The following is a 14,601-nucleotide window of genomic DNA, read 5'->3' as shown; positions in this document are numbered from 1 at the left end:
ATATCTTTCCTGCTGCCTCCATCATTCTAGCTACGAAATCTGAAAAAGGTTCATTAGGTCCTTGAATGATCTTAGTCAAATTCCCCGATACTTCTCCTTTATTTGGTAATGATTTCCAAGCTTTAGAATAAATCTCATTTATCTGCTGATAAACTTCAATAGGATATGCCGTCTGATTTACGGTCCATGGTCCTTGACCCAGTAGCATGTCAACCGTCCACTGTGGTTGATTATTCTGAAGATTAATTCTAGCTTGTACCTGGGCTCTATCTGTAACTATAGATTTGAAGTCCAGATACTGTCCTGTAGTTAAACATGCTCTAGCTATTTCGAACCAATTTGTTGGAGTCATAGCCTGAGTAGTGAGCCTAGTCAATAATGTTAAGGTATAACTGGCTGTTACTCCATAGGCTCGAGCAGCCTCTACCAGGTCTTTTAATTGTTTATAAGGCACAGGTTCATGATATCTGTTGTTTGTTTGCGGATCTTCAAAGACTGGAAACGCGGACGCTAGCCGCGCCCAGGTGTCTCTCCTGATAAAACGACAACCTCCACCTGTTTGCAGATACGAAGGTGTTGCCGAGGGTGGATGTGGTCCCGAAGGCGCCGTTGGTTCCACATTCACCCCAGCAGAAACATTATAAGGAGGAGGTCGCTGCCGCCCATGTCTCTCTTCCTCATATTCAGCGGCAGCTTCCTCTAAATCCTCCTCCTCATCAGGGTCTAACTCACTGTCTAATACTGGATATCCTTCCTTTTTAGGCCTACTTAAGTTCTCCCCTTTAACGTCTGATTCTGATAGACTATCCTGGTGCTTAATTAATGCCTTGCGTCCCTTTCTAATGATTTCCACATTGCGTTCTTCCTTGAGACATGCATATACAAAACAGCAAAGAAGAACAACAATTGTCATAGGAATGAACACAAGAGCAAGCACAAACGGATTTATCCCAGCAATCAGCATACCTGGAGAACTTACCGACGTCATCGCCGTTCCTGGCGAACTTACCGACGTCACCGCCGTTCCTGGCGAACCCACCGACGTCACCATTCCTGGAGAACTCACCGACGTCACCGCTCCGTGTGCTGAGTTCTGAATCCTCCTCGACCCCTCACCTGGTGTCCAAAGTTTCCTTCCCGTCCCAAGTTTCCTTCCCGGGTTTCGGCACCAGTTGCGGCGCGCTCCTCGGCCAGCGAGGAAGAACGACCACCATGCGAGGATCCTTCTCAGAACACACTTTATTGGAGCGCCTCTTGATTAAGGGAGAGCGGGAGGTGAGGGGCCCCGAGAACTAAACTGCAGCTGCTTATAAAGGGAATCAGGCAAACGTGCCGTACTATGATTGGGTCCCGCCAGAATGCTAGCACGGGGAGCCACGGGATAGGCTGAGGACATAAGGCCAATTACCATACTGGTGCATCATAGCCAAATATGGAGTTGTTTACAGCTAGGCTCCCAGGAAGCCAGCGCCATCTTTGAATAGCGGCTCCCTACACACCACCATGTCTGGCTTGTATTATTTTGTAGCTAGAGTTTTCCTGCCTTGCCCACAGTCAGGACAAATCTTTGTCACCCGCCAGTCCCACAGCCGCTCAGACCCAACCAAGTAAACACAGAGACTTATATTGCTTACAAACTGTATGGCCGTGGCAGGCTTCTTGCTAACTGTTCTTATATCTTAAATTAACCCATTTCTATAAATCTATACCTTGCCACGTGGCTGGTGGCTTACCGGCATCTTTACATGCTGCTTCTCCTGGCGGTGGCGGCAGTGTCTCTCCCCCTTCTTCTTGTTTCCCTAATTCTCCTCTCTCTTTGTCCCGCCTATACTTCCTGTCTGGTCACTGGCCATCAGTGTTTTATTTATATAGAGTGATATCCACAGCATTATTTATTTTTGAGAATGTGTTATGTGGAAGCCTGAAGTCTGCTCAGCTTTTCCATTGGTGCTGGAGATCCAAATGTGGGTCCTCATGCTTTGGGGGCAAGCACTTTTATTGATTGAGGCCAACAGGTTACTACTTTAAAATTACCTAAGTCATTTTTTCTTGGGCATAAATATTCACCTCTTGGTAAAAGCTTTCTCTGTCTTAAGGATATCGAAGAGGAAGCTTCTAGTTCTGCACCAACCAATATAAACTCAACCAGGCCGGGCGGTGGTGGCGCACGCCTTTAATCCCAGCACTCAGGAGGCACAGCCAGGCGGATGGATCTCTGAGTTTGAGGCCACCCTGGTCTACTGATCCGAGATCCAGGACAGGCACCAAAACAACACAGAGAAACCCTGTCTCGAAAAAAAAATTATATATATATATATATAATATTATATATATAATAGTATATATATATTTTATATATAATATATATATATTATATATATATATATATGAAGAAAAAGAGACTCACCAGAAGAAGTCATTGCTGACAATTTCAGGAAAGCATGCCAGCTGGGTAGTATAACTTGATTAAGAACAATGGTCTGGGGTGGGATGTAACTCAGTTGGTAGAGTGGTTGCCTAACAGATGAAGCCCTGAGTTCAATTCCCAATATCCCACAAATGGTACTGTTTATTTCTAGGAGTTAGCTTTTCCTCAAAATGTCAGAAGTCCTAAGAATTAGCCCAGAATTCACTCCTAAGATAACATAATTTTTTGTTTAGAACTACATATTCACATTTACATACATTAGAATTGACTAATATATACTTTTCAGAGTATATATGTGGGCATATGCACATATGTGTTCATATCATTATTTTTCAAGAGAATATATGTGATTCTGCTTCTAGTAGCTGTGGTCTAGGTAGTTCTCTTTTTGCAAACAGAATGAGATAGAAACAAGAAAAACCTGAAAGCACTGAAGAACTAACCAGCCACTGGGACTCACCCGACAGAAGCCTGCGGGGCAGCCGCAGGGGCATACTCCTGTTTTCCCGCTGCGCAGGAGGCTACCACATAGGTCTCAAGTTCAGGCCAACATGGGAAACTTCGGAAGACTGTTACAAACAAAACAAACTAGCTATGCCTGGACATTTCCTGTGCCAAAGAAATTAGTTCATTACTTTCGAATGCAGCCTCACTCAGATTCCCAGGATGTGCACAGAAGGCAGCCAGACTCTGTCATAGTGTGACATGAATGGCCTCTAGCCTGGGACACAAGTGAGTCCTTGTTCCTCTCAGAAACCATCTTCCACTGCATTTCTCTTGGCATTCTGATCTTCCAGACTTTCAGCAGAATAACCCATTAAGTTCTTGTAACATTCTAGAGCTTTTCTTGTCCAAAGTTGTAAATGCTTTGATGTTCCTTCTATCCAGCTCCAAAGGCCACGGCCCTCGGCAGTTTTGTCCTGGGTGTAGTCCACTCTTGACACCAGTGTTCTGTGTTTACTGTTCTGGGTTCTGTGCCAGAATACCTGGCCAAAGCAGCTTCAAGAAGAAATAGTCGGTAGTTAGCAGCACTCGCCGCTGCTACAGAGCACCTGAGTTTGGTTCCCAGCACCCAGGTGGGGGCTCACAACTAATTCCAGTTGCAGGAGATCTCACGCCCTCTTCTGGCCTCCATGAGCACTGCACACACGTGGTGCACAGACATACATGCAGGCAAGCACTCATACACATAAAATACCTAAAAAAATTTTTTTTGAGATAGGATCTCTCTGGCTGTCCTGGAACTCTGTGTGTAGACAAGTCTGGTCTCAAACAGAGATCCACCTGCATCTGCTTTCCAAGTGCTGGGATTAAAGGTGCATGCCTTTAAAAAAGAAGAAGAGGAGGAGGAGGAGGAGAAAAGAAGAGGAGGAGGAGGAAGAGGAGGAGGAGGAGGAGGAGGAGGAGGAGGAGGAGGAGGAGGAAAAGAAGAAGAAATTTTTAAAAATTGAAAAGAAGGATTTGGTTTGACTTAACAGTTTGAGGGTACGGTCCATATGGCAGGACAGTCACAGCAGTGGGATAAAAAGCAGCTTGTCACACTGCATCAGCAAGTGGGATGAATTCATCAGTAGAGATGAATGCTGTTTCTCAGCTTCCTTTCTCCTCTTTTTTTTCAGCCCGAGACTCTAGGCCATGGGTGGTGCCGCCTATATTCTGGGTTGGTCTTCCCCCTTTAAGTTAAATCTTTGTAGAAACACCCTCATAGACACAGAAATGTGTTTTCCATGGTCATTTTAAATCCAGTGTAGTTGACAACCAAGATCACTCATCACATAAACATTTAGTCCATAATAAGTATTGCTGCAATTTGAATATGGTGGATTGTGTTCTCCAAAAGAATTCCTGTATTGGAAACTTGGTCTCCAGTGTAAGATGTTGAGGGCAGGAGACCTTGAAGAGGTAACTCATGCTGCAAGTGTCTCTTTACCCACTGAACCTCTCACCAGCCCTCAGGAGCTGTTCATAACACTGTATGAACATGGTACATGTTTTATGGGAAGGGGGGCTTTCATTGTGGAGGCTGTTTTAGGGTTTCTGTTGCTGTGAAGAGACACCATGACCACGGCAACTCTTTATAAAGGAAAACATTTAATTGGGGCTGGCTTACAGTTCAGAGGTTTAGTCCATTATCGTCATGGTGAGAAGCATGGCAGCGTGCAGGCAGATGTGGTGCTGGAGAGGTAGCTAAGAGTTTTATGTCTGGATCCACAGGCAGCTGGAAGAAAACTGAGACACACTGAGACCTCAAAGCCCACCACTTAGTGACACACTTCTTCCAACCATGCCATACCAACTCCAACAAGGCCACACCTAATAGTGCTACTCCCTATGGACCTATGGGGGCATTTTTATTCAAACCACCACGAGTCTTAGTGAGAATCCATGTATCATACAATATAGAGAACCAAGAATCGCCTTCCCAGACTTCTTTACACCAGAATACAGATGAGTGACACCAGCTATGTCAGAATTCTCTCAGAACAGACCTTGAGCAGAGTAGTGGTGAGGCAGAGAGACAGGAACAACACCCAGTGTTTAGCCTTGATCATGTCAATGCTGAAAGCAGTGTTACCATTGTGTATCAAGAAGAGCCACGGTGGAGACTGGTGTCTGTGTGGAGTCAGTATTGTGTGATGTTAGAAATAGTTCCCAACCCTTTTTGAAAACCAGAATAGTCCATAGTTTCTCTCTCTCTCTCTCTCTCTCTCTCTCTCTCTCTCTCTCTCTCTCTCTCTCTCTTCAAAAAAGCTTGCTCTTTAATGGAAATAGGGGAAGACTGTCTAAACTGGAATGGTTCTAGGGTATCAGGAACACAGCCCCCTGTGTGGCTCAGGCCTCCTGGCTCTGGCTTGAGACCTCAGGTGGCATTCCTGTAAGTGTGAAAAGTGGCCATCAGTGGCCCACAGTTCCCAGAGCATGGCAGCCAGCTGACAGAGGCAAGTAGATAGAGAGTGCGCCTAGACCTCCTGCAAGATGCCAGCAGCTCCAAACTCAGAGTGCCAGGGATCGTGGTTGTCCCCAAACCCTTTGTCTGAGGTTGCTCCTCAACTCACAGTGGAGCCAGGGGTGACCCTGAACTCCTGGTCCTTCTGTTTCTGCCTTCTAAGTGCTGGAGTTGGATATGTGCCACCACACCCAGCTTGTGCACTGCTGGGGATTGAATGTGTTCGATAACAAGCAAGCATTCTTACTCATCCAGCCATATCGCTGGCCCCTCGTGCTCACTGCTTTCACAGGCCCAGCTATATCATAGCCATTTTATGAAAGTCGTTAAATAATATTGGGAAAGAAGAATGGAAATATAATAAACATATTAATCAGAAGCATTTCCAGGGGCTGGAGAGAGGCTCTGTGCTTAAGGGCATGGATAGCAGAAGACCTGAGTTTGGTTCCCAGCACCCATGTCAGGTAGCTCACATCCCGTAACTCCAGCTCCAGGGGATCCTGGACTCTGTGGGTACCCACACTCATTCTGCAATTGAAAAGTAAAAATAAATCTTTAAAAACAAAAAAAAAAGTGTTTTCGTGAGTGTGGGGGCCCACAGAGGTTCCCTAGTAAGGTCAGAGAATCTGAGCTTGCTTTACCCAGCAGGGCTGCATAATGGGATGATTTGGCCAAAGGCATGGTTAACAGGTATTTTAAAGGGTCTACAATTGGCTGTACATTGTGCTCTGATCTTGAAAGAAGGAGGTCTTTTGCCTCTTCCCTGGGTAGTGTATAAAAGGCTCATTAGAATAAACCTTGGGGTGGCTGGGTATTGACTCGGCCCTCCCGAAGCTTTCTTGTGTATCTGTCTTTCTTGTCGTTTCTGCCTACATTTCTAATACTTCCTCATTCCTCTTTCCTCCCTGCCCCCAAGAACCCTTCAACAGGTCGGAGCTGGTCTCTCACACATGAAAACAAGAGTATGTCTATCCAAAAGTATGGTTCCACACCGGCAATAAGGAAAAGAAGAAAAAAAAAATGCCTAAACTAGTAATTTCCAGGACCCTGGAAAGTAACATCTTACAACAACCTGAAAAATGTTTGCTTTTTTCAAAACTTGACTATATTTCAGCCGGAAACATGAGCCTGGTGACATTTAAATTTTAACTTTACTGTTCTGGTCACCCTTCCCAAGCTCCATAGAGGCCTTGAGCGGCATCTCGGGACAATGGTAAATGCAAAGCAGGTGCTCAGGAACCACAGAGGGAAAACCAGCGTAAGCTTCTACATCCCTTCCCTGCCGCGCTTCACCTAGGATAAACACAGCTCTCCTCCCCTCCTCTGTCTTCATTTCACCTGACTCAGTGTTTGCTCTTTACACACACATACCCTGAGGTCATTGCTCAAACACACACCAGTGCAGGAAGAAGGTGAAAGCATAGGGTTAATCGTAGGCTGTCAAAAAAATGGAGAATGAATGAACCAGTAAGGGTTCTTTAAAGCTTCAATAAAGTCCTGGAACTCTAGAAGTCACAAGGGTCAGAGGGAGGTGTACATATTTCCAGACAATATCAGCGAGGACATATAATAGCTCACTGGGGCTGTGTTTGAGCTAGATGGATCATGTATCCATTTCCTCGGAGCTGAAACATTCCATCCTGGAATGTTGACTCAGGAAGTACACAGACCTGTGTCTGGGAAAGCAGAAACTTGTAAGTTTCACAAGGTCTTCTCCAAGGCTGCAGACTAAGCAAGTGACTACTGAAGGAGCAGACTCTGGGCAGATAGCCTGGAGGTTCTTCAACAGGTTGAGCTGCCTGCAGGTCTTGCTGAGAGCTCCAGTGTTCCAGCTGTCATACGTGCTCAGGGACTGGGCAGGTGTTTCAGGGATTCAGCTGTCCATGGGTCATTCATGCTCCCATAAGTAACCCACACTAGTGTAAATAATCCCAATAACCTCATTAGTTCTCCAAATTGGATTTGGTGAAATGGTACTTTGATGTTACTGGTTTCCCATCTAGGGTAGGCAGCTGTAGTAGAGGATGCCTTTAATCTCATAACTGGGAAGACATAGACAGATGGGTTTCTGTGAGATAGGGGCCAGCATAATCTATACAGCAAGTTCCAGGCCAGCCAGGTCTACAGAGATCTTGTCCCAAAATGGGGAAGGGAGGTGTCTTAGGTTTTTATTGCTGTGAAAAGACATCATGACCACAGCAACTCATATAAAGGAAAACATTTCACTGGGGCTAGCTTACAGTTTCAGAGCTTTAGTCCATTATCCTCATAGCAGGAAGCATGGTGACATGTAGGCCGACATGGAGCTGGAGAAGGAGCTGAGTTTTACATCTTGATCCACAGGCAGCAGCAGGAGACTGCCACATTGAGCATAGTTTGAGCATATAAGACCTCAAAGCCCACTTCCACAGTGACACACTTCCTCCACCAAAGCCATGTCTCCTAATAGTGCCACTCCCTATGGTCCAAGTATTCAAGCACGTGAATGTATGGGGCTGTTTCTATTCAAACAACCACATTTCACTCCCTGGTCCCCATAGGCTTATAGCAATATCATAATGCAGAAATGCATCCAGTACAAACTTCAAAAGTCCCCATAGTTTATAACAGTTTCAAACTTGATTCAAAGTTCAAAGTTTCCTCTGAGATTCATGCAATCTCTTAGCTACAATCCCCTGTAAAATCAAAATAAAAATAAAAAAGCAGATCATATACTTCCAACATATAATGGCACAGGATAGACATTACTGTCCAAAAATGGAGCACAGTGAGGAAATACTGGCCCAAAGCAAGACTAAAAACTAGCTGGGCAAACTACATATCCTGCATCTCAATGTCTGATGTCAAAATCTTCTTCAGATCTCCAACTCCTTTCAGCTTTGTTGACTGCAATACACTTCTTTCTCTTGGGCTCTTTCCACTCCCTGTTAGCAGCTCTCCTCAGCAGGTATCCCATGACTCTGGCATCTTCAACATCTTGGGGTCTTCAAGGCAATCCAGGCTTCACCTTCACAGCTTCACACAATGTTTTCTCTAGTCCCCTATTCAGGGACACCTTGACACATGCCTGGCTTCATTGGCATTCCTTAGTCACACAGGGAGATTTTATAATCATTTTCTTTTTTTTTAAGATTTATTTATTTATTATGTATACAGTGTTCTGCCTACATGTGCCCGTGCAGGCCAGAAGAGGGCACCAGATATAATTGCAAGTGGTTGTGAGCCACCATGTGGTTGCTGGGAATTGAACTCAGGACCTCTGGAAGAGCAGTCAGTGCTCTTAACCACTGAGCCATCTCTCCAGCCCCATAATCCCTTTCTTCTATCCTTGACTCTAAAGCTAGAAACATGTGGCCAACGTCAAGTTCTGCTGCTTGCTGGGGCTGGAAGGTAGCCCCCTCATTGAATTATATCTTCACTACCTTTCTGTTTTTGATGGTGTCCTTCACTGCCTAAACTTGGTTGTCCTGGAACTCACTCTGTCCATCAGTCTGGCCTTGAACTTAGATTCACCAGCCTCTACCTTCTTAATACTGGGATTAAAGGCCTGTATCACCTCGCTCTGAGCTTTTCTTTAATTCCTTTTCACAAGTTAGAAACTTAGCTGAGTGGGATCTTGACCTGAGGTCACTACTCCCTTTATTCCATTTAACATCAAGCTTTTCTTTAATCTTTTACCTCCTTGAACACAAGACTTAGCTCCATTCTCCTTCCTGGTGGCCCCTTTTCCCCCTCCGATTGTACATTTTATATTTTTTCCTTTCTCAGCTTGCTCCTTTTCATTATAGATCTTCCTAAGAGTAAACACTAATAACCACATAACAGTCTATACTATGCTATGGGCCACAGGAATATATCATAAGAACTCAGCTGGTTATGGCAAAGCCACTACTTGAAGGGATCAAGGAATTCCTCCAGAGGAAGCCAAATTACAAGGAGCTTTTGGTGTTACTTGGCTTGTTATATATCAGCTGTCTTCTGTTATGAAAATCGTGTGTGCCTTCATAGCTTTCCCAATTGATTTTTCCCTAAGAATTGGTAACAGTGTGGACTGATCACTCTTTGGACATACATATTCAAGGTATTTGGAGCCTCAGGAAAAGCTTCCTTCCCACCAGCTGATCCGTTTCTCCCCTTTCAGCATTGGAATCAGTTATCTCCCTTAAATACTTTCAAGGACTAGCAGAAATAACAGTCCAGACCACCACATGCTAGTCTCCTGATTTAAGGTAAATTCCACAAGGAGACACCTCCTAGATCAGGTGGACCTTGAGTAATAGCTTTACACAATTCAGCTCAGATCCTCCTTTGTTACAGCCTTACAAACTTTATAGACCTCTAACTCCTCACCTAACCACTTCTAGGAATATTTAGATAACCTTCTGCACTGACAGCTATGGACAGCCAGAACCCAAGTTCAAGCCTCCCTGTAATTATCGTTATTGGCAGCATCCAGCCAGGTCCATCCCCAGATGGAGGAAAGTACCTTATCAGAGATACCTCTGTACTCTCTAAGATAATTTGAGAAGGCCTGGTGGATTAATCTTAACTTCTTCCTTTCCCAAACCTTACCTCTAGTTCCAGATCTCCCTTTAACTATCACCAGAGGCATGTAGCTGTACACAGGTTGCCTAGCGACTGAGCACACTTTCCCCCCACCCTGCAGAAAAACGGCAGATAGCTTGGACAGATAGGAGCCACAGGAAAAAAGAAAGCAGTTTTATTTTCTCCCATTGACCTAGCAACTTATAGATTCTTAACATTTTCTACCAATCACATTTAAGACTATAGTGGAGCACATAAGATCCCCCTTCTTAGATATTACCTGAATTTAGCCTTTAGTTAATTCATTTCCCCATTAGTCACTTCCTTTTTGGGTTGTAAATGATAATTAACAATTACTGCCCCTCTTAGTGATTCTTATCAACCCTCTGTTTGACCCTGGAAGCCTGGCTTTGCATTGCCAAGGGATTACTGCTTTTAAGTGTATATATACCAGGACTTTCAGGGCACAGGAGGATGAAGAAGAAGATTTGGAAGAATAAATGACTGGACTAAGAGCTCTGTGCACTGAGATTCTATTTCCTGAAAATAGTCCTCGCCTGCCGTTCACAGTTCTCTCTACTGAGCCCCTGGGATGTATAATATTAAGGCTGGTCCTTCTAATATTATACAAGAATACTAGGCTGTTTTGAGATTTCCTTTGCCAGGAAATCAATCCAAAACTCTTTACTTCAGCCCCGGGCAGACTTTTTGAACAAGGGCGAAAAGCAGCTATTCTTCACTGAAATATCACAAGAGCAGTCTGTATGCCACATACTAAAATTCTTCTCCTCTGACACCTTTTGAGCCAAGCCCCACAGTTTAAATCCCCTTCAGCACCACTGTCTGCATGGCCAGTTAAGCAGTGCTTAAAGTGTTCCACTGCTTTCTGAATCCAAAGTTCCCAAAACCAAATTCCTCCAAACAACAACATGGTCAGGCCTATCACAGCACTACCTCAGTCCCTGGTACCAACTTCTGTCTTAGTTAGGGTGCTGAATTCCCTGGAAATAGAGTCACACATGGTTTTGAGCCACTGTGTGGTTGCTGGTAACCAAGGCCAGGTCCCCTGCAAATCGCCACAAATGCTCCTAAGCACTCATCCATTTCCCCTGCTGGTGCCTTTCATTAAGAGTCATTTTGTGAAGTAAAGTAAAAGTTTGTCTTTACAATTCTATTTAAATATCACATAAATCAGATATGTATTAAAAATCTAGCATGGTACCCATAAATATGTAGAAATGTGTTTAACTGAGTCAATTAAAAAAAAACATTCAAAATATTTTTACTTCCAAGGGGCAAGAGAGATGGCTTAGTGCTAAGAGCGCTTGCTATTCACCTCCCAGCACCCGTATGGTAGCTCGACTGTCTGTAACTCCACTTCCAAGGAATCTGGTGGCTTCTTCTGGCCTCTGAGGGTGCCAGGCAAAACAATCATACACATAAAGGTAAAATAAAACAAACAATTTTTTTACTTCCAACCACAATTCAAACTTTCAGAGGAACCCCCCCCCCCCCCCCGCCCCCACAAAACCCAAAAAACAAACTTCCCTTCCTCAGACCTCTCATCTGATGGAAATATGGCGTCGAGTCCATCATGGTATGCCAGGACTCTTGTAATTTTTCCTTTTATTGTTTCACTTGCAGCTACGTAATAAATTATAATAAATTTTTTATGCCATGGGTAAATATTTAAGTTTGACCAATTTCCTACCTGTAAAAGAATACTGTGTGGGTACAATATAAGTTTTGTATTATTTTATTTATTTATTTTGTGTAAGTGTGCATATGTTTGTGAATGTAAGTGCACCTGTGCCTACATGCACATGTGTTGTGGTGCATATATGAAGGTCAGAGGACAACTTAATGCAAGTTCCATGTCATGCATCTGCATGAGCACATGTGCATGCACACACACACACACACACACACACACACACACACACACACATACACACACACACATACACACACACACACAATAACTAGATGAAAAAAACTCACACACAAAAAATAAATAAATAAAAGAGATCTGGGGCTGGCAGCACATGCCTTTAATCCCAGCACTTGGAAGGCAGAGGCAGGCAGATCTCTGGGTTTGAGGCCAGCCTAGTCTATGAAGTGAGGTCCAAGACAGCCAGGGCTATACAGGGAAACCCTTTCTCAAAACAACAAATCAACCAAGCAATCAATAAACAAACAAATAAATAAAAGAGAACCTTTGACAATAGATAGTAATGCACTATAGAGAAAAGGGGATAAAAGCATGCACAAAAACTGCTTGCATAAATACATGCACATTTCTCTTTTCCTATCATGAGGACCTGAGTTTGAGTCCTGGGAATCCACATAAAAAAACAGATGTTGTGGCACACACTTATAACCCCAGCACTGAGAGGCTGACAGGCCAATCATGGGAGCTTACTGGCCAGCCTGTCCAGCCAAAATGGTGGCACACTATAGAGGAGGACACTGATGTCATCTTCTGCCTTCCACAGGCAAGTGCAAGGGCACACCCACCTGCGTACACACCTGCATACATCACACACATAAACACACACTACCCTGTTGAAGGTAGAAGAAAAAGACAGTGGCACTTGTAAACCTACTAAACTGACTGGTGCTGTGGGATGTCTTTCTGTTCGCTGTGAATATGTGTTGCTACTATTGGTTAACAAAGAAGCTGCTTTGGCCTATGACAACACAGGATATAGCCAGGTGGGAAATCCAAGAGAGAGACAGGGAGAAAAAAGGTGGAGTCGGGGAGATGCTGCAAGCCACCAGGGAAGCAAGATGTAATAGAACACAGGTAAAGCCACGAGACATGTGGAGATACACAGATTAATAGAAATGGGTTAACTTAAGATGTAATAGCTAGCTAGCAATAAGCCTGAGCCATAGAGCAAACAGTTTGTCATTAATATTAAACCTCTGAATGATTTTTTTTTTTTTTTTTTGGTTTTTTGAGACAGGGTTTCTCTGTGTAGCTTTGCGCCTTTCCTGGATCTCTCTCTGTAGACCAGGCTGGCCTCGAACTCACAAAGATCCGCCTGCCTCTGCTTCATAAGTGCTGGGATTAAAGGTGTACGCTGTAGCTAGAGTTTTCCTGCCTTGCCCACAGTCAGGACAAATCTTTGTCACCCGCCAGTCCCACAGCCGCTCAGACCCAACCAAGTAAACACAGAGACTTATATTGCATACAAACTGTATGGCCATGGCAGGCTTCTTGCTAACTGTTCTTATAGCTTACATTAATCCATTTCCATAAATCTATACCTTGCCATGTGGCTGGTGGATTACAGGCGTCTTCACATGCTGCTGGTCATGGCGGCGTCTGGCAGTGTCTCTCTGCCTCAGCCTTCTGCGTCTCAGAATTCTCCTCTCTCCTTGTCCCACCTACTTCCTGCCTGGCCACTGGCCAATCAGTGTTTTATTTATTGACCAATCAGAGCAATTTGACATACAGACCATCCCACAGCAGTGTGCCACCACCACCTGGCCTGAATGATTACTTTATAAAAACGCCTGCTGCCTGGGCAGGACCAAGAAAGTTCAATCTACAGACTGGGCTGGTGGTATGGCTCAGTGGAAGAGCATTTGCCTGGTATGTATTAACTCTGGTTTGATTCTCAGCACCATTAAATTAATTGATTAACAACTGCTTCTATCTAAGTTTTTCTCAGAGAAAGAGAGAGGTGGTATATGTGTATATATGTGTAAAGGGTACTATATATATGTATAGTGTGTGTGTGTGTATGAGGAGCATACACATACCTATCCATGATCATGTACATTGCTGCCTGGGTGGCCAGCCTCCAGACAGCTCAGGGCTGGAAGGGAAATCCACAAGCGTCAGCACATACTAGAATGTTTTTATCTGAGGGGTTAAGGGGGAAATATGGTGATATTTTATTTGTGCTGAAATGTGATTTTATTTGTATGTTAATAAATAAAAGTGCCTGGGGGTCAGAGCTAATAGCAAGCCATAGCAGAAGTCTGGCAGTGGTAGCACATGCCCTTAATCCCAATCACATGACAGGCAGATATCTGTGTGTTCAAGGACACCACCAGCATGGAGACACATGCCTTTAATCTCAATACCAACCATAGGGACCTGGAGTTCTGTATAGACAGGCAGTGACGAGGAGGTCATGTGGTTGGGTTTACAACCAATGAGAAGGCAGAACAGAAAGTCAATAAAAAGACAGACACACAGGAAGTTGTGGTGGTATTGTGTTCCCCAAAATATCATGTACCTTAATAAACTTATCTGGGGTCAGAGAACAGAAAAGCCACTAGTTAGGCAGTGATAGCACACACCTTTAATCCTAGCATTCCAGAGACAGAAATCCCTCTGAATCTCTGTGAGTTCAAGGCCACATTGGAAAAAGCCAAGCATGGTGACACACGCCTTTAATCCCAGAAAGCCAGCCTTTAATCCCAGAGAGTGGTGGTAGAAAGCAGAAAGATATATAAGGCGTGAGGACCAGAAACTAGAAGCATTTGGCTGGTTAAGCATTCAGGCTTCTAGCAGCAGTTCAGCTGAGAGCCATTGGGATGAGGACACAGAAGTTTCCAGTCTGAGGAAACAGGACCAGCTGAGGAATTGGCAAGGTGAGATAGATGTGGCTTGTTCTGGCTCTGATCTTCCAGGGTTCACCCCAATAACTGGCTTCAGGTTTGA

Source organism: Peromyscus maniculatus, chromosome 10, assembly GCF_049852395.1.
Source record: "Peromyscus maniculatus bairdii isolate BWxNUB_F1_BW_parent chromosome 10, HU_Pman_BW_mat_3.1, whole genome shotgun sequence".
NCBI lineage: Eukaryota > Metazoa > Chordata > Mammalia > Rodentia > Cricetidae > Peromyscus > Peromyscus maniculatus.
The sequence above is the reverse complement of the archived record's forward strand: the minus strand, read 5'-3'. Positions refer to the sequence as shown.